The following is a 19,514-nucleotide window of genomic DNA, read 5'->3' on the forward strand; positions in this document are numbered from 1 at the left end:
TGTTCAGGGAGCGGTGGGCACCGCAGGGAGTGGTGTTTTATTTCCCCCTCCAACTCTATTTTGATTTAATCCCTGCCTTCGCCTTCACTTGTTTGATCACGCAGCATTGCCCTTTGATGTGAAGGGCACTGCTTGTCACTGGCCACGTGGGTTTTTTCTTTCTTCCTGGTGGTGGGAAGTGAATAAAGATTTATACACCTGTTGTCTTTCACTGCACACACACATCATGGGTACTGGGGAAAATATAAGCACTACTGCTGTTAGGTGGTAGTGTGGAGGTACAAAAAAAACAAATATTGATCTTGCTTTTGTGCACCTCCTGTGCAGCTGTAACCTTGTATGCCTCACTGTCTAATAACCCTATGATCTGTATGTCCTTCTATGTTATGACCTGTCTGTGCTGTTTGCAAAACAAATCCTTTCACTGTACTTAGGTACATGTGACAAAAATAATCAAATCAAATGAAAATCTTGTTAGCTTTCTGCATGGTCTGTTCCCTCTGGCTCACCTTGGTCCACTCGTCCTTCACTCCTGACACCACCTTGTTCCCTGGCCAACTTCTCTGTCTCGGGTTTGCTGCAGAAGCAGCAGAAGCAGGAAGAACAGCACCTCATTATCTACCTGTTAACTCGACAACCTTCTGGACTCAATATTGCGGTTCAACAACTTTGGATCCTGAGACACCTTTTCCCATGTCCTTAGCCCAGCATTCTTATCACATGCACTGCTATTACACCCATCCCATTGTCAGTCATTGATTGTCCCCATTAGCAGCTATTCACTCTCCTAGGCTGACTGTTTTTCCTTCCTTTGTCTGTCCAACTGATCTTATCTCTCTTTGACCTCTATCTCCACCTATTATTTACTCCTTACCAACTCCCCCATCATAACTTCTGCACAAAAAACAATTTTTACCTAGCTACCATCAGTTCTGAAGAAGGACCCGATATGTTAACTTTCATTTCTCTCCACACGTGCTCCAGACTTGCCCAGATTTTCCAGCAAATTCTGTTTTAGATTAGATTAGATTACTTACAGTGTGGAAACAGGCCCTTCGGCCCAACAAGCCCACACCGACCCGCCGAAGCGCAACCTACCCAGACCCATTCCCCTACCTAACACTACGGGCAATTTAGCCTGGCCAATTCACCTAACCTGCACATTTTTGGACTGTGGGAGGAAACCAGAGCACCCAGAGAAAACCCACGCAGACACGGGGAGAATGTGCAAACTCCACACAGGCAGTTGCTTGAGACGGGAATTGAACCTGGGTCTCTGGTGCTGTGAGACAGCAGTGCTAACCACTATGCCACCGTGCCACCCAGAATTCTTGTTTCTGACTTCCAGCGTCCACAGTTTTTTCCTTTTTTTATCAGGAGTTGGGACGTCATGTTGAGGTTGTAGAGGACATTGGTGTGGTCACTTTTGAAGTTTTGTGCACAGTTCAAGTCACACTGCTAAAAGAAGGATAAACCACCAGGTCATCAACTCCCTCTTGTGTTACTGTTGATTCTTTTGATAGTCACCTGAAATTGTTTAAGATAAAAAGTTAGGGAGGAGGGACTTGAGGTCAGCTCCTCTGCCCTGAAGCTCTTCAGCCACGTCCTCAAACAGACTCGATACCACAGCCACATCTCCTTCCTCAGCACTTGTCTACGGAACCGACTGACCCCGCATGGACTCCGGACTACGTTCAGACCAAAAAGCACCAACCAACCCAACCGCCCCGTGGCTGAACACTTTAACTCCCCCTCCCACTCCACCAAGGACAAGCAGGTCCTTGGCCTCCTCCATCGCCAGACCATGGCAACACGACGCCTGGAGGAAGAGCGCCTCATCTTCCGCCTAGGAACCCTCCAACTACAAGGGATGAATGCAGATTTCTCCAGCTTCCTCATTTCCCCCCCCACACCTTATCTCAGTCCCAACCCTCGGACTCAGCACCGCCTTCTTAACCTGCAATCTTCTTCGGACCCCACCCCCTCTCTGGCCTATCACCCTCACCAGCCTATCACCCTCACATTAACCTCCTCCCACCTATCGCATTCCCAATGCCCCTCCCCAAGTCCCTTCTCCCTACCTTTTTATCTTAGCCTGCTTGGCATACCTTCCTCATTCCTGAAGAAGGGCTTATGCCCGAAACGTCGATTCTCCTGCTCCTTGGATGCTGCCTGACCTGCTGCACTTTTCCAGCAACACATTTTTCAGCTCTGATCTCCAGTATCTGCAGTCCTCACTTTCTCCTAGTTGATTTTAACCGACTGTGAATCGTCTTGCAAGGATGCCTTCCTTGAAGAAGTTTTCTTCCTCCCTCTACAAGGATTTCAGTGAGTCCCTCCTCACTGCACCCCCCAGACATCTCCTCTGCCCTGAAGCTCTTCATCCACGTCCTCAAACAGACTCGCTACCACAGCCACATCTCCTTCCTCAGCACCTGTCTACAGGATCGACTGACCCCGCATGGACTCCAGACTACGTTCAGACCAACAACTCCACCACATCTCCTCCACTTCCCGCTCCTCCGCCCTTGAACCCCGCCCCTCCAATCGCCACCAGGACAGAACCCCACTGGTCCTCACCAACCACCCCACCAACCTCCAGATGCATCGTATCAGCCTTCGTCATTTCTGCCACCTCCAAACAGACCCCACCACCAAGGATATATTTCCCTCCCCTCCCCTACCACTCCCTCCGCAACTCCCTCGTCAGGTCCACACCCCCCACCAACCCAACCTCCACTCCCGGCACCTTCCCCTGCAACCGCAAGAAATGCAAAACTTGCACCCACACCGCCCCCCTCACCTCCATCCAAGGCCACAAGGGATCCTTCCATATCCATCACAAGTTCACCTGCACCTCCACACACATCATTTACTGCATCCGCTGCACCCGATGTGGCCTCCTCTACATTGGGGAGACAGGCTGCCTACTTGCGGAACATTTCAGAGAACACCTCTGGGATACCAGCACCAACCAACCCAACCGCCCCATGGCTGAACACTTTAACTCCCCCTCCCCCTCCCCCCGCCAAGGCGAAGGTCCTTGGCCTCCTCCATCGCCAGACCATGGCAACACGACGCCTGGAAGAAGAGTGCCTCATCTTCTGCCTAGGAACCCTCCAACTACAAGGTATGAATGCAGATTTCTCCAGCTTCTTCATTTCCCCTCCCCCCCACCTTATCTCAGTCCCAACCCTCGGACTCAGCACCGCCTTCTTGACCTGCAATCTTCTTCCTGACCTCTCCGCCCCCATCCCCTCTCTGGCCTATCACCCTCACCTTAACCTCCTTCCACCTATTGCATTCCCAATGTCCCTCCCCCAAGTCCCTCCTCCCTACCTTTTATCTTAGCCTGCTTGGCACACCTTCCTCATTCCTGAAGAAGGGCTCATGCCCGAAATGTCGATTCTTCTGCTCCTTGGATGCTGTCCGACCTGCTGAGCTTTTCTAGCAACACATTTTTCAGCTCAATGGAATCTCCTCTTAGCCATCCCAACATCTGTCTATCCATGTAACAGAAGTCCATCATTCCGGGAACCATTCCCTTAAAGCTTTGTGTCACCCTCTCCAAATCCCATTGTATTTTATTTCCTCCATAACATTTTCTCCTTCGTATATTCCCCCCTACTGTAGTACTCATAAAGTTGCACTGATCGGCCCTAGGCAAGGTTGATGGATATGAAGCCTCCTTCATTGTTCTCTGACTATGTCACTGAGGTTATGGCGAAATGAGAGTTTAGATTAGAGTGGTGCTGGAAAAGCACAGCAATTCAGGCAGCATCCGAGAAGCAGGAAAATCGACGTTTCGGGCAAAAGCTCTTCATCAGGAATAGAGCTCTATTCTATAGAGCACCTTAATAGATGGGGGACCAGCATTCTGGCAGGCAGGTTTGCCACTGCAACACAGCTGCGTTTAAACTAAATAGCGGCGGGGAGGGGACAAACTGGAAGTTTAAGAAGGAAATTGCAGGGAAAGTTAGAACAAGAGAAGTCAAGAAAGACAACGGTATCAATGGAGCAGAAATCTCAAAAAGGGATCATGCCATAAGGTTGAGTGAAATAGGGATTGATAGGAAGGGTGAGGGCAGTAACAAATTAAAAATACTATATATGAATGCACGAAGCATTAGAAATAAGATGGATGAGCTTGAGGCTGATTTGGAAATTGGCAGTTACGATGTTGTGGGGATAACGGAGACGTGGCTTCAAGTGGACAGGACCTGGGAAATGAATATTCAAGGCTATGCGTGCTATCGTAAGGACAGACTGACGGGCAGAGGGGGTGGGATGGCCCTGTTGGTAAGGAATGATATTCAGTCCCTTGTGCGGGAGGACCTAAAATCAGGGGATGTAGAGTCAGTATGGGTAGAGCTGAGAAAATCTAAGGGTAGAAAGACCCTCATGGCAGTTATCTATAGGTCCCCAAACAGTAGTCTGGATATAGGGTGTAAGTTGAATAAGGAGCTGAAATTGGCCTGTCGCAAAGATATTACTACAGTTGTTATGAGGGATTTCAACATGCAGGTAGACTGGGAGAATCAGGATGGTACTGGACCCCAAGAAAGGGAGTTTGTGGAGTGCCTCCGAAATGGATTCTTAGAACAGCTTGTGCTGGAGCCGATCAGGGAGAAGGCAAACCTGGATCTGGTGTTGTGCAATGAACTGGATTTGATCAGGGACCTTGAAGTGAAGGAGCCATTAGGAGGTAGTGACCACAATACAATAAGCTTTAATCTGCAATTTGAAAGGGAGAGGCTACAATCGGAAGTGACAATACTTCAGTTAATAAAGGGAACTATGGAGCTATGAGGGAGGAGCTGGCCAAAGTTCAATGGTGCAAAGGGAAGAAAGATCCTAAGAGGAGGCAGAGGTGGCTGTGCCTGACGAGTGAAGTTAAAATATAAAGTCAAAAGAGAAAAAGTATAACATAGCAAAGATGAGTGGGAAAACGGAGGACTGGGAAGCTTTTAAAGAACAACAGAAGATTACTAAGAAGGAAATACGCAGAGAAAAAATGAGGTATGAAGGAAAACTGGCCAAAAATATAAAGGAGGTTAGTAAAAGTTTTTTTAGGTATGTGAAAGGAAAGAAAATGGGTGAAGAGTAAAATTAGGCCCTTGAAGACAAACAGGTAAATATATTACGGGGAACAAAGAAGTGGCAGAAGAGTTGAACATAGAACACAGAACATAGAAGGATACAGCGCAGTACAGGCCCTTCGGCCCTCGATGTTGCGCCGATCCAAGCCCACCTAACCTACACTAGCCCACTATCCTCCATATGCCTATCCAATGCCCGCTTAAATGCCCATAATGAGGGAGAGTCCGCCACTGCTACTGGCAGGGCATTCCATGAACTCACGACTCGCTGAGTAAAGAACCTACCCCTAACATCTGTCTTATACCTACCCCCCCTTAATTTAAAGCTATGCCCCCTCGTAATAGCTGACTCCATACGTGGAAAAAGATTCTCACTGTCGACTTTATCTAAACCCCTAATCATCTTGTACACCTCTATCAAGTCACCCCTAAACCTTCTTTTCTCCAATGAAAACAACTCCAAGTGCCTCAGCCTTTCCTCATACGATCTTCCTACCATACCAGGCAACATCCTGGTAAACCTCCTCTGCACCCGTTCCAGTGCCTCCACATCTTTCCTATAGTATGGCGACCAAAACTGCACACAATACTCCAGATGTGGCCGCACCAGAGTCTTACACAACTGCAACATGACCTCAGTACTCCGGAACTCAATTCCTCTACCAATAAAAGCCAGTACGCCATATGCCTTGAATTGGTACTTCAGATCTGTGTTCACTGGGGAAGACACAAGCAATTTCCCAGAGGTAATAGTGGCTGAAAGACCTGAACTGAAGGGAATTTATATTTGCCAGGAATTGGTGTTGTAGAGACTGTTAGGTCTGAAGGTTGATAAGTCTCCGGGGCCTGATGGCCTGCATCCCAGGGTACTGAAGGAGGTGGCTCTAGAAATCGTGGCGACATTGGTGATCATTTTCCAATGTTCTATAGATTCAGGATCAGTTCCTGTGGGTTGGAGGGTGGCTAATGTTGTCCCACTTTTTAAGAAAGGAGGGAGAGAGAAAGCAGGGAATTATAGACCAGTTAGTCTGACCTCGGTGGCGGGAAAGATGCTGGAGTCAATTATAAAGGATGAAATTACGACACATCTGGATAGCAGTAACAGGTTAGGTCAGAGTCAGCATGGATTTATGAAGGGAAATCATGCTTGACTAATCTTCTGGAATTTTTTGAGGATGTAACTCTGAAGATGGACAAGGGAGATCCAGTGGATGTAGTGTACCTGGACTTTCAGAAAGCCTTTGATAAAGTCCCACATAGGAGGTTAGTCAGCAAAATTTTGGTTGAAAATGTGTTGCTGGAAAAGCGCAGCAGGTCAGGCAGCATCCAAAGAACAGGAGAATCGACATAAGCCCTTCTTCAGGAATGAGGAAAGTGTGTCCAGCGCCTCATCTTCCGCCTAGGAACCCTCCAACCACAAGGGACGAACTCAGATTTCTCCAGTTTCCTCATTCCCCTCCTCCCACCTTGTCTCAGTAAAATCCCTCGAACTCAGCACCACCTTCCTAACCTGCAATCTTCTTCCTGACCTCTCCGCCCCCACCCCAGTTTGACCTATCACCCTCACCTTGACCTCCTTCCATCTATCGCATCTCCAACGGCCCTCCCCCATGTCCCTCCTCCCTCCCTTTTATCTTAGCCTGCTGGACACACTTTCCTCATTCCTGAAGAAAGGCTTATGCCTGAAAAGTCGATTCTCCTGTTCTTTGGATGCTGCCTGACCTGCTGCGCTTTTCCAGCAACACATTTTCAGCTCTGATCTCCAGCATCTGCAGTCCTCACTTGCCCTCCTTCTTTCAGCAAAATTAGGGTGCATGATATTGGGGGCAAAATACTGACTTGGATTGAAAATTGTTTGGTTGACAGGAAACATAGAGTAGTGATAAACGGCTCCCTTTTGGAATGGCAGGCAGTGACCAGTGGGGTACCGCAGGGATCAGTGCTTTTTACAATTTACATTAATGAGATAGATGATGGTATTAAAAGTAATATTAGCAAATTTGCTGATGATACAAAGCTGGGTGGCAGGGTGAAATGTGAGGAGGATGTTACGAGATTACAGGGTGACCTGGACAGGCAAGGTGAGTGGACAGATGCATGGCAGATGCAGTTTAATGTGGATAAATGTGTGGTTATCCACTTTGGTGGCAAGAACAAGAAGGCAGATTACTACCTAAATGGAGTCAAGTTAGGTAAAGGGGCAGTACAAGGAGATCTATGTGTTCTTGTACATCAGTCAATGAAAGCAAGCATGCAGGTACAGCAGGCAGTGATGAAAGCTAATAGCATGCTGGCCTTCATGACAAGAGGAATTGAGTATAGAAGCAAAGAGTTTCTTCTGCAGGTGTACAGGGTCGTGGTGAGACCGCACCTGGAATATTGTGCACAGTTTTGGTCTCCAAATTTGAGGAAAGACATTCTGGCTATTGAGGGAGTGCAGCGTAGGTTCACGAGGTAAATTCCTGGAATTACGGGACTATCTTACGTTGAAAGATTGGAGCGACTGGGCTTGTATACCCTTGAGTTTAGAAGACTGAGAGGGGATCTGATTGAGACGTATAAGATTATTAAAGGATTGGACACTCTGAAGGCAGGAAGCATGTTTCCGCTGATGGGTGAGTCCCGAACCAGAGGACACGGTTTAAAAATAAGGGATAAGCCATTTAGAACAGAAATGAGGAGAAACGTCTTCACCCAGAGAGTGGTGGGTGTGTGGAATGTTCTGCCCCAGAAGGCTGTAGAGGCCAAGTCTCTGGATACTTTCAAGAAAGAGTTGGATAGAGCTCTTAAGGATAGTGGAATCAAGAGTTATGGGGATAAGGCAGGAGCAGGATACTGATTGAGGATGATCAGCCATGATCATAATGAATGGTGGTGCAGGCTCGAAGGGCAGAATGGCCTACTCCTGCATCTATTGTCTATTGTCGATTTTCCTGCTCCTCGGATGCTGCCTGACCTGCTGTGCTTTTCCAGCACCACCCTAATCTAGACTCTGGTTTCCAGCATCTGCAGCCCTTGTTTTTACCTTCTAGCGAAATGAACTTATTCTGTCCAGACATTGTCACATGATTCGGCCAAAGTCTGCTGTAGCCTGATACTGGCTCAGAATTGTCATTTGGCATCGCTGAATGACTTGTGTTGTGTAATCTCTTTAACTCACACTTATATGAGGCTGCCCATGTTCAGAATCCATTGCTAATGAACTTTTGTAAGGAAGAGGGAGAAAAATAAAAGAAAACTAAAGTCGAAGGAACACAGCTAAAAGTTGGGGGGGTTGGGATTCAGTTCTTGGCTGCTAGAAGATACTGTTGAAAAATGTGGTGCTGGAAAAACACAGCAGGCCAGGCAGCATCCGAGGAGCAGGAGAATCGACATTTCGGGCATAAGCCCTTCTTCAGGAATGAGTTCAGATTCCTGAAGAAGGGCTTATGCCCGAAATGTCGATTCTCCTGCTCCTCGGATGCTGCCTGGCCTGCTGTGTTTTTCCAGCACCACATTTTTCAACTCTGGTCTCCAGCATCTACAGTCCTCACTTTCTCCTCCCTGCTAGAAGATACTGGTAGAGTTTGGGGAATAAAGAGTTCGAAATAAAATCATAGAAAGTGCAGTATACATGTTTTGAGGACTTCTTTTGAGAGATGTTGGAGCAAGGCTGTAAAAGGATATGACAGTGAACATTGCCTGGAATGGAGAATAGGTCGTACGAGGATAGGTTGAAAGTGCTAGGCCTTTACTCATTGGAACGGCGAAGGATGAGGGGTGACTTGATAGAGGTTTATAAGATGATCAGAGGAATAGATAGAGTAGACAGTCAGAAACTTTTTCCCCGGGTACAACAGAGTGTTACAAGGGGACATAAATTTAAGGTGAAGGGTGGAAGGTAGAGGGGAGATGTCAGGGGTGGGTTCTTTACCCAGAGAGTGGTGGGGGCATGGAATGCGCTGCCTGTGGGAGTGGTAGAGTCAGAATCTTTGGTGACCTTTAAGCGGCAATTGGATAGGTACATGGATGGGTGCTTAAGCTAGGACAAATGTTCGGCACAACATCGTGGGCCGAAGGGCCTGTTCTGTGCTGTATTGTTCTATGTTCTATGTTCTATATACAAAAGTACAGCATAGAACAGGCCCTTTGGCCCATGATGTTGTGCCGAGCATCAGTCCTAATGTAAAATAAAATAACTTAACCTACACATCCCTCAATTCACTGCTGTCCTTGTGCATGTCCAGCAGTTGCTTAAATGTCCCTAATGACTCTGCTTCCATCACCACCACTGGCAATGCATTACATGCATTCACAACTCTCTGCGTAAAGAACCTTCCTCTGACGTCCCCTCTGCACCATTCTCCTAATATCTTAAAACTATGACCCCTCGTGCCAGTCAATCCTGCCCTGGGAAAAGTCTCTGGCTATTAACTCTATCTATGCCTCTCATTACCTTGTATATCTCAGTCAGGTCACCTCTCTTCCTCCTTCTCTCCAGAGAGAAAGCTCCGAGCCTATTCAACCTTTCTTCATAAGGCAAGCCCTCCAGTCCAGGCAGCATCCTGGTAAACCTTTTTTGTACCCTCTCCAAAGCCTCTGTATCTTTTCTATAGTAGGGCGACCAGAACTGGACACAATATTCCAAGTGTGGTCTCACCAGGGACTTATAGAGCTGCAGCAAAACCTCGCAACTCTTAAACTCGATCCCCCTGTTAATAAAAGCCAAAGCATCATATGCTTTCGTAACAGCCCTATCCACTTGGGTGGCAACTTTGAGGGATCTATGTACTTAAATACCAATATCCTTCTGTTTCTCCGCACTGCCAAGAATCCTGTCTTTAATCCTATATTCGGCATTCAAGTTCGACCTTCCAAAATGCATCACTTCACATTTATCCAGGTTGAACTCCATCTGCCATTTCTTATCTCAGCTCTGCATCCTGTCTATGTCGCGCTGCAGCCTGCAATAGGCCTAGGAAATGCTACAACTCTAGTACGTCGGATGGATCAGTTTTGTCCAATGTCTACAAGAGGGTTTCCTGACACAGTATGTCAAAGGGCCGACAAGAGGGGAGGCCACACTGGATCTCGTGCTTGGTAATGAACCAGGCCAGGTGTTTGATTTAGTTGTAGGAGAGCACTTTGTGGAGAGTGACCATAATTCAGTTACGTTTAGTTTAGTGATGGAAAGGGATAGGTACATGCCACAGGTCAAGAGTTAAAGATGGGGGCAAGGGCAATTACAATACGATTAGGCAAGAATTAAAATGCATAGAATGGGGTAGCAAAATGTAGGGGATGCAGACAATGGAAATGTGGAGCTGGTTTAAGGAACAGATACCTTGATAGGTATGTCCCTGTCAGGCAGGGAGGAAGTGATAATGTAAGGGAACTGTGGTTTACAACAGAAATTGCATCTCTTTTTACGAAGAAGAAGGAGGCTTATGTGTTGATGAGGCAAGATGGTACAGATCATTTAGGAAGGATTTAAAGAGAGAGTTAAGAAGAGCAAAGAGAGGACAAAAGCAGTCTTTGGCAAATAGAATAAAGGAGAACCCTAAAGCTTTCTATAGGTATGTGAGGAATAAAAGGATGATTAGGGTAGGAATAAGGCCAATCAAAGACAGAAGTGGGAAGTTGAGTGTGGACCCTGTGGAGAGCAGAGAGGTGCTAAATGAACATTTCTCATCGGTTTTCACTCAGGAAAAGGAGAATATTGCAGAGGAGAAGAATGAGTTACGAGATATTAGACTAGAAAGGATAGAGGTTAGTTACGAACAGGTGTTATCAATTCTAGAAGGAGTGAAAGTAGACAAGGACGGGATTTATCCAAGGATTCTCTGGGAAACTAGGAAGGAGATAGCAGAGCCTTTGGCTTTGATATTTGAGTCGTCATTGTCCACAGGTTTGATACCAGAGGACTGGACGATTGCAAATGTTGTGCACTTGTTCAAGAAGGGCAGTAGAGATGACCCAGGTAATTATATACCAGTGAGCCTTACTTCTGTTGTAGGAAGTATTCTTCTATGTTCTATTGATTAGGGGGTTAGATAGGGTTGACAGTGTGAACCTTTTCCCGCGTATGGAGTCGGGTATTACAAGGGGGCATAGCTTTAAATTAAGGGGGGGTAGATATAGGACTGAAGTTAGGGGTAGGTTCTTCACTCAGCGAGTCGTAAGTTCATGGAATGCCCTGCCAGTAGTAGTGGTGGACTCTCCCTCTTTATGGGCATTTAAGCGGGCATTGGATAGGTATATGGAGGATAGAGGGTTAGTATAGGTTAGGTGGGCTTGGATCGGCGCAACATCGAGGGCCAAAGGGCCTGTACTGCGCTGTATTCTTCTATGTTCTATGTTCTATGAAAGGTATGGAAAGGATTCTAAGAGATAAGATTTATAATCATCTTGCAAACAACAATTTGATTTCAGATCGTCAACATGGTTTCATCAAGGGCAGGTCATGTCTCACATTGAGTTTTTTGAGAAGGTGACCAAGCATGTAGATGAGGGTAGGGCAGTTGTCGTGGTATACATGGACTTCAGTAAAGCCTTTGATAAGGTTCCACATGGTAGGCTGTTGGAGAAAATGCAGAGGCATGGAATTGAGGGTGATTTAGCAGTTTGGTTTAGAAACTGGCATTCTGAAAGAAGGCAACGAGTGGTGGTTGATGGAAAATATTCAGCCTGGAGTCCGGTTGCTAGTAGTTTGCCACAAGGATATGTTTTGGGACCACTGCTGTTTATAAATGACTTAGACACAGGCATAGGTGGATGGATTAGTAAATTTTCAGACGACACTAAAGTCGGTAGAGTAGTGGTCAGTGTGGAAGAATGTTACAGATTGCAGGGGGACTTGGATAAACTGCAGAATTGGGCTGAGAGGTGGCAAATGGAGTTCAATGCAGCTAAACGTGAGGTGATGCACTTTGGGAAGAATAACAGGAAGGCAGAGTATTTTTTTTAGATTAGATTACATTACAGTGTGGAAACAGGCCCTTCGGCCCAACAAGTCCACACCTACCCGCCAAAGCGAAACCCACCCATACCCCTACATTTACCCCTTACCTAACACTACGGGCAATTTAGCATGGTCAATTCACCTGACCCTGCACATCTTTGGGCTGTGGGAGGAAACTGGAGCACCCGGAGGAAACCCACGCAGACACGGGGAGAACGTGCAAACTCCACACAGTCAGTCGTCTGAGGCGGGAATTGAACCCGGGTCTCAGGCGCTGTGAGGCAGCAGTGCTAACCACTGTGCCACCGTGCCGCCCACGCTGGGTCGGTTGAAAGATTCTTGGTAGTGTGGACTTTCAGGGATCTTGGGGTCCATGTACATAGATCCCTGAAAGTTGCCAGACCAGGGTGATAGTGCTGTTAAGAAGGCATACGGTGTGTTAGGTTTCATTCATAGAGGGATTGAGTTCCAGAGCCGCAATATCATGCTGCAACTATACAAACGCTGGTGCGGTCACACTTGAAATATTGTGTACAGTTCTGGTCCCCATATGTTGAGAAGGATGTGGAAGCATTGGAAAAGATGCAGAGGAAATTTACTAGGATGTTGACTGGTCTGGAGGGAAGGTCTTATGAGGAAAGGCTGAGAGACTTGAACCTTTTCTCATTGGCAAGAAGAAGGCGAAGAGGGGATTTGATAGAGACATACAAGATGATCAGAGGATTAGATAGGGTAGACAGTCAAAGTCTTTTTCCTAGGATGATGACATCAGCGTGTACGAGGGGGCATAACTACAAATTGAGGGGTGAGAGATTTAAGACAGATGTCAGAGGCAGGTTCTTTACTCAGAGAGTGGTAAGGGTGTGGAATGCCCTACCTGCTAATGTAGAAACTCAGCCACATTAGGGAGATTTAAACAATACTTAGATAAGCACATGGATGATTTTGGGATAGTGTAGGGGGATGAGCTGAGAATAGTTCACAGGTCAGCGCAACACCGAAGGGCCTGTTCTGAGCTGTATTGTTCTCTGTTCTACGATACTTTCAACGGCACCTCCCACCATTGTGTCATCTGCAAATTTACTAGCCCACCCCTCAACTTCCTCATCCAAGTCATTTATAAAAACTACAAAGAGCAGAGGCCCCAAGAACAGAACCCTGCAGGACCCCACTCAACACTGACCTCCAGGCAGAATACTTTCCATCATAATTTCCTTTTTCCCCAATTAAATATCTTCCCTTGGTAACTGCTTCTTTCCCTCTCCAAGGCTATGCTAAATGTGAGGCAGTTGTGGTCACTGTCCCCAAAGTGTTCTCCCGACACAAGATCTGACACCTGTCTTGGTTCATTGCCGAGCACCAAATCCAAAATGGCCTCTCCCTTTGTCGGCCTGTCTACGTACTGAGTAAGGAAACCCTCCTGAACACACCTGACAAAAAAAGCTCCATCCAAACCTTCTGCATTCAGGAGGTTCCAGTCAATATTGGGAAAGTTGAAGTCACCCATACCAACAACCCTGCTACATCTGCATTTTTCCTAAATCTGCCGGTCTACGAGTTCTTCAATCTCTCTACTGCTATTGGTGGGGATCTGTAGAAAACCCCAATGAGGTGGCTGCTCCCTTGCTGTTCCTAACTTCCACCCGTCCTGACTCAGTAGACAAACCTTCCTCAACAACCTTAGATCTCACCCACTTAAAACCTTCATGGCAGCCCTCCTTTCTCCCCGCCCTCTCTCTTCGCCGCTTTATTCAAAAAATTTGTTTTTTACTCACCTTCTCAGCAGTCCTCCACTCCTCCCTCACAGCTCTCGAAAAATCGACAATGAAGAGAAGGATTTTAATCAATTCACTATGTCAATTCTGTACACTTATTGGAAGGTGGGAGCATAATATATGAGCGAAAAGCTGTAGTTTAATCGATGTCTTAGTGAGATTCACTTTGTATTTCCTCTTCTGGATTATGACATCTTAATGCCAAGCCCAAACCTCATTCTTCACTGGCCGAATAGTTACAGCTTTGTACACTGTGCTTTCTAACTCCTCATTTAGCTTCGTTATATCCATATAGCACTAATTTCAATTTTTATAGTATTATCACAGTATGCTTTCCTGATCACGGACATCTCCTCTTACTGTCCCCTTGACCATGACCTCACCTCCAATCACCAAACCATCATCTCCCAGACCATCCACAACCTCATCACCACAGGGAATCTCCCACCTCCAAACTCATAGTCCCAGAAACCCACACACCACCCAGTTCTACCTCCTACCCAAAATTCACAAACCTGACTACCCCGATCGACCCATCGTCTCCGCCTGCTCCTGCCCCATCGAATGTATCTGCTCTTACCTTAACACCGTCCTTGTCCCCCTTGGTCCAGGATCTCCCCACGTATATTTGGGCCACCACCCATGCCCTCCAACTCCTCCATGACGTTTGGTTCCCCAGCCCCCAATGCCTCATCTTCACCACAGACATCCAGTCTCTATACGCATTCATCCGCCATGATGAAAGACTCCAAGCCCTCTGGTTCTTCCTCTCCTGCCGATCCAACCAGTACCCTTCCATGACACACTCAACTGATTGGCTGAATTGTCCTCACCCTCAACAATTTCTCCTTCGAATTCTCCCACTTCCTTCAGACCAAAGGGTTGGACATGGGCACCCACATGGGCCCCAGCTGTGCCTATCTCTTCATAGGTTTGTGGAACAGTCATCTTCCACAGTTACACCAGCACCATTCCCCACCTGTTCCTCTGCTACATCAATGACTGTATCAGTGCCACTTTGTGCTCCCATGAGGAGGTTGAACAATTCATCAACTTCACAAACACCTTTCACCCCAACCCTAAGTTCACCTGAACCATCCCTCCCCTTCCTGGACATCACCTCCCTCCCCTTCCTGGACCTCTCCATCTCCATTTCCAGTGACCAACTCAATACGGGACCCTCCTCTCATTTATCTCTCCACCCTTCAGGCACTCTGCCTGTATTCCTGATGAAGGGCTTTTGCCAGAAATGTCGATTTTACTGCTCCTCAGATGCTGCCTGAACTGCTGTGCTTTTCCAGCACCACTAATCCAGAATCTATGTCAAACCCACCGACTCCCACAGCTACCTGGACTACACCTCCTCCCACCCCCACTACTGTAAAAATGCAATCCCTTACTCCCTCCACCATCTGCTCCCAGGAAGAGCAATTCCACTCAAGAATATCCCAGATGGACTCCTTCTTCAAGGAGTGTCATCCCAAATGGCGAACACCCTCCAGCGCATCTCCTTCACTTCCCGCACATCCGCCCTCGAACTCCACCCCTCCAACCACAACATGGACAGAGCCCCCCAGTCCTCACCTTCCACTCCACCAACCTCTGGGATAGAATGCATCATCCTCTGCCATTTCCATCACCTACAGTCAGACTCCACCACCAGGATATATTTCCCACCCCAGCCCTATTAGCATTCTAAAGAGGCCATTCCCTTCATGACTCCTTCATAAGGTCCCATCCTCCACTCCCAGTACCTTGCCCTGTCACTGCTGGAAGTGAAAAACCTGCATCCATACCTCCCCCCTCACCTCTGTCCAAGGCCCCAAAGGATTCTTCCACATCCAGCAGAGATTTTCCTGCAATTCCAAACATCTCATCTACTTTAAGAGTGTGGTGCTGGAAAAGCACAGCAGGTCAGGCAGCATCCAAGAAGCAAGAGAGTCGACGTTTTGGGCATAAGCCCTTCATCAGGAAGCCCAAAACATCAATTCTCCTGCTCCTTGGATGCTGCCCGACCTACTGTGCTTTTCCAACACCACAATCTCCACTCCAATCTCCAGTATCTGCAGTCCTCACTTTCACCTCATCTATTGTGTCCATTACTGTCGATGTGGTCTCCTCTACATTGGGGAGACAGGACGCCAACTTGTGGAACATTTCAAAGAACATCTCTGGGACACACGCATTAAATAACCCCACTGCCCTGTGGCCGCACACTAACTCTTTTCACGTAGAGGGTGGTGCATGTGTGGAATGAGCTGCCAGAGGAAGTGGTGGAGGCTGGTACAGTTACAGCACTTAAAAGGCATCTGGATGGGTATATGAATAGGAAGGGTTTGGAGGGATGTGCACCAAATTCTGGCAAATGGGATTAGGTTGGGATATCTAGTTGGCATGGATGTGTTGGATCGAAAAGTTTGTTTCCGTGCTGTACATCTCTGACTCTGTGAATTGCATGAGACATTTGGATAAATGATCAAAAGCTTAGGTAAAGATTAGATTCGCGACAGTGTGAAAACACGCCCTTCGGCCCAACTAGTCCACACCGACCCTCCGAAGAGTAACCCACCCAGACCCATTTCCCTCTGACTAATGTACCTAACACTACAGGCAATTTAGCATGGCCAATTCACCTGACCTGCACATCTTTGGACTGTGGGAGGAAAAAGTGAGGAGTGCAGATGCTGGAGATCAGAGCTGAAAATGTGCTGCTGTGCTTTTCCAGCAACACATTTTCAACCGTGGGAGGAAACCCATGGAGACACAGGGAGGATGTTAAACTCCCCACAGACAGTCGCCCAAGGCTGGACTCGAACTTGGAACACTGGTTCAGTGAGGCAGCAGTGCTAACCACTGAGCCACCAAAGAGAATCTTAATGAAGGAATGAGGGATAGAGGTGTTCAAGGAGGAAATGTCAGTGCTTAGGACCTTGGAAGCTAAGGGCACGGTCAGTGCACATCAGTGAGTGTAGAGATCATGCTGAATGGATATGGATTGTAATTTACAGAAGTTGATGAGTCGAGGGCCAGTAAACAGCATTGATTTGTTTCCAAGTATGGGTTCTGCATGCTGCTTCTCCTGACTAAGATTCTAGCAATGTCTGCCATCAACCGGTACTTCATGCAGTTAATCAATCCATGTCTACATCAAGAAAACAAAGTTAAAAATCACACAACACCAGGTTGTAGTCCAACAGGTTTATTTGGAAGCACTAGCTTTCGAAGCGCTGCTCCTTCATCAGGTAGTTGTGGAGTATAAGATCATAAAACACAGAATTTATAGCAAAAGTTTACAGTGTGATGTAACTGAAATTATATATTGAAAAAGACCTGGATTGTTTGCTAAGTCTCTTATCTTTTAGAATGACCATGTTGGTTTCACTTCTTTCATGTGTAAATCGCAGAACATTTAAAAATTACATTCTCAAGTGAATTTTAACAATTGGTGTCATGTCAGCCCAGATAATGCATTGAAGGTGTGAGCTGCCCTGCGACTCAGCCAACGTTGTCTATCTCATACGCTGCAGGCAAGGATGCCCTGAAGCATGGTACATTGGCAAGACCAAGCAGATGCTATGGCAATGGATGAATGGACACCGCACAACAATCAACAGACAGGAGTGTTCCCTCCCAGTCAGAGAACATTTTAGCGGTCTGGGACATTCAACCTTGGACCTTCGGGTGACTATCCTCCAAGGCGGACTTTGGGACAAGCAACAATGAAAAGTTGCCAAGCAGAGGCTGATAGTCAAGTTCAGTACCCAAGGGGATGGCCTCAATTTGGACCTTGGGTTCATGTCACACTACAGGGGACCCCATTACACTATAGACACACAAGCACACACACAGACACACGCACACATATAGACAGATGCACACACACAGATAGACACAGACACACAGACGCTCTCCTCCACACACACACTCCTACAGGCAATTATACACACAGACTCCTCGAGACAGACACACTCTCCTACAGACCCATACACTCATGCAGACCCTCTCATATGCTCACACATACACTCCCACACTCACACACACACCCTCTCACAGATTTATACCCCTTTACACACACGCAAACACACACTCTCGCACAGACACTCATAACCACTCCTACTCCCCCCCCCCCCCCCCACCATACATACTCTCTTTCTCTCTCTCTCTCTTTCTCTCTCTCTCACTCACACAAACACACATATACATCTACGTTTGTGAGGTGAAATTGTACTTGCAGAATTACATTTTACTTTGCTCAATAACTGCATGAATCCTTGTAAGATTCTGTAAATCCATTTTTTAGATTAGAATCAGTCTGACCATTATTAAAAATCACACAACACCAGGTTATAGTCCAACAGGTTTAATTGGAAGCACACTAGTTTTCGGAGCGACGCTCCTTCATCAGGTGATAGTGGAGGGCTCAATCCTAACACAGAATTTATGCAAAAATTTACAGTGTGATGTAACTGAAATTATACATTGAAAAATTGATTGTCTGTCAAGCCTTTCATCTGTTAGAATACAGTGATAGTTTCACTTCTTTCATGTGTAAATCACAAAACCTTTTTTTAAAAATGTTGCATTCTCGGGTTAGCTGTTAACAATGGTGATAGCTAGGCAATATGTTGAAGGTGTTGGCCTCCTGTGTTCTCTGTCTGTGCCATGATGTTTAGATTGATTCTAATCTAAAAAGTGAGATAACAGAGATTTACATAAATTCATGCAGTTTTTGAGCTCAGAGTTCTACATGAATGTATGCAGTTTTTGAGCTCAGAGTTCTACATGAATGTATGCAGTTTTTGAGCTCAGAGTTCTACATGAATGTATGCAGTTTTTGAGCGAAGTACAATGTAACCCTGCAAGTACAAATTCACCCACAAAATATATGTGTGTGTGTGGGTCTTTGTCTGTCTGTGTGTGTGTGTCTGTCTGGGTTGGGGGTTGTGAGTGTGAGAAAGTGTATGTGTGTGTGTAGTGAGTGCAGAGTGTCTTAAGTCTGTGAGGGGGTGCATGTGTGAGTGTGGGAGTGTGTGTGTCTGTAAGGGTGTGTATGTGTGTATAGGAGTGCCTGTGTGTGTGAGAATGTGTGAGTGATTTTTAATAATGGTCAGACTGACTCTAATCTAAAAAATGGATTTACAGAATCTTACAAGGATTCATGCAGTTATTGAGCAAAGTAAAATGTAATTCTGCAAGTACAATTTCACCCCACAAACGTAGATGTATATGTGTGCTTGCGTGAGTGAGAGAGAGAGAAAGAGAGAGAGAGAAAGAGAGAGAGTGTGTGTGTATGGTGGGGGGTGGGGGTGGGGGGGGGGGGGGGGTGGGGGGGAGTAGGAGTATCTGTGTGTGTGTATAGTGCAATGGTGGTCACCTGTAATGTGACATGAATCCAAGGTCCCAGTTGAGGGCCCTCCATATGGGTACCGAACTTAGCAATCAGCCTCTGCTCGGCCACTTTTCTCTGCTGCCTATGCCTGCCATGGCATAGACAGAGAACACAGAGGGCCAACACCTTCAACATATTGTCTAGCTATCACCATTGTTAACAGCTAACCCGAGAATGCAACTTTTTTTAAAAAATGATTTGGAGATGCCGGCGTTGGACTGGGGTGTACAAAGTTAAAAATCACACAACACCAGGTTATAGTCCAACAGGTTTCATTGGAAGCACACTAGTTTTCGGAGCGACGCTCCTTC

Source organism: Chiloscyllium plagiosum, unplaced genomic scaffold (assembly GCF_037043375.1).
Source record: "Chiloscyllium plagiosum isolate Xiang-an unplaced genomic scaffold, Cpla_swu_hap1 HiC_scaffold_1, whole genome shotgun sequence".
Taxonomy (NCBI): Eukaryota; Metazoa; Chordata; class Chondrichthyes; order Orectolobiformes; family Hemiscylliidae; genus Chiloscyllium; species Chiloscyllium plagiosum.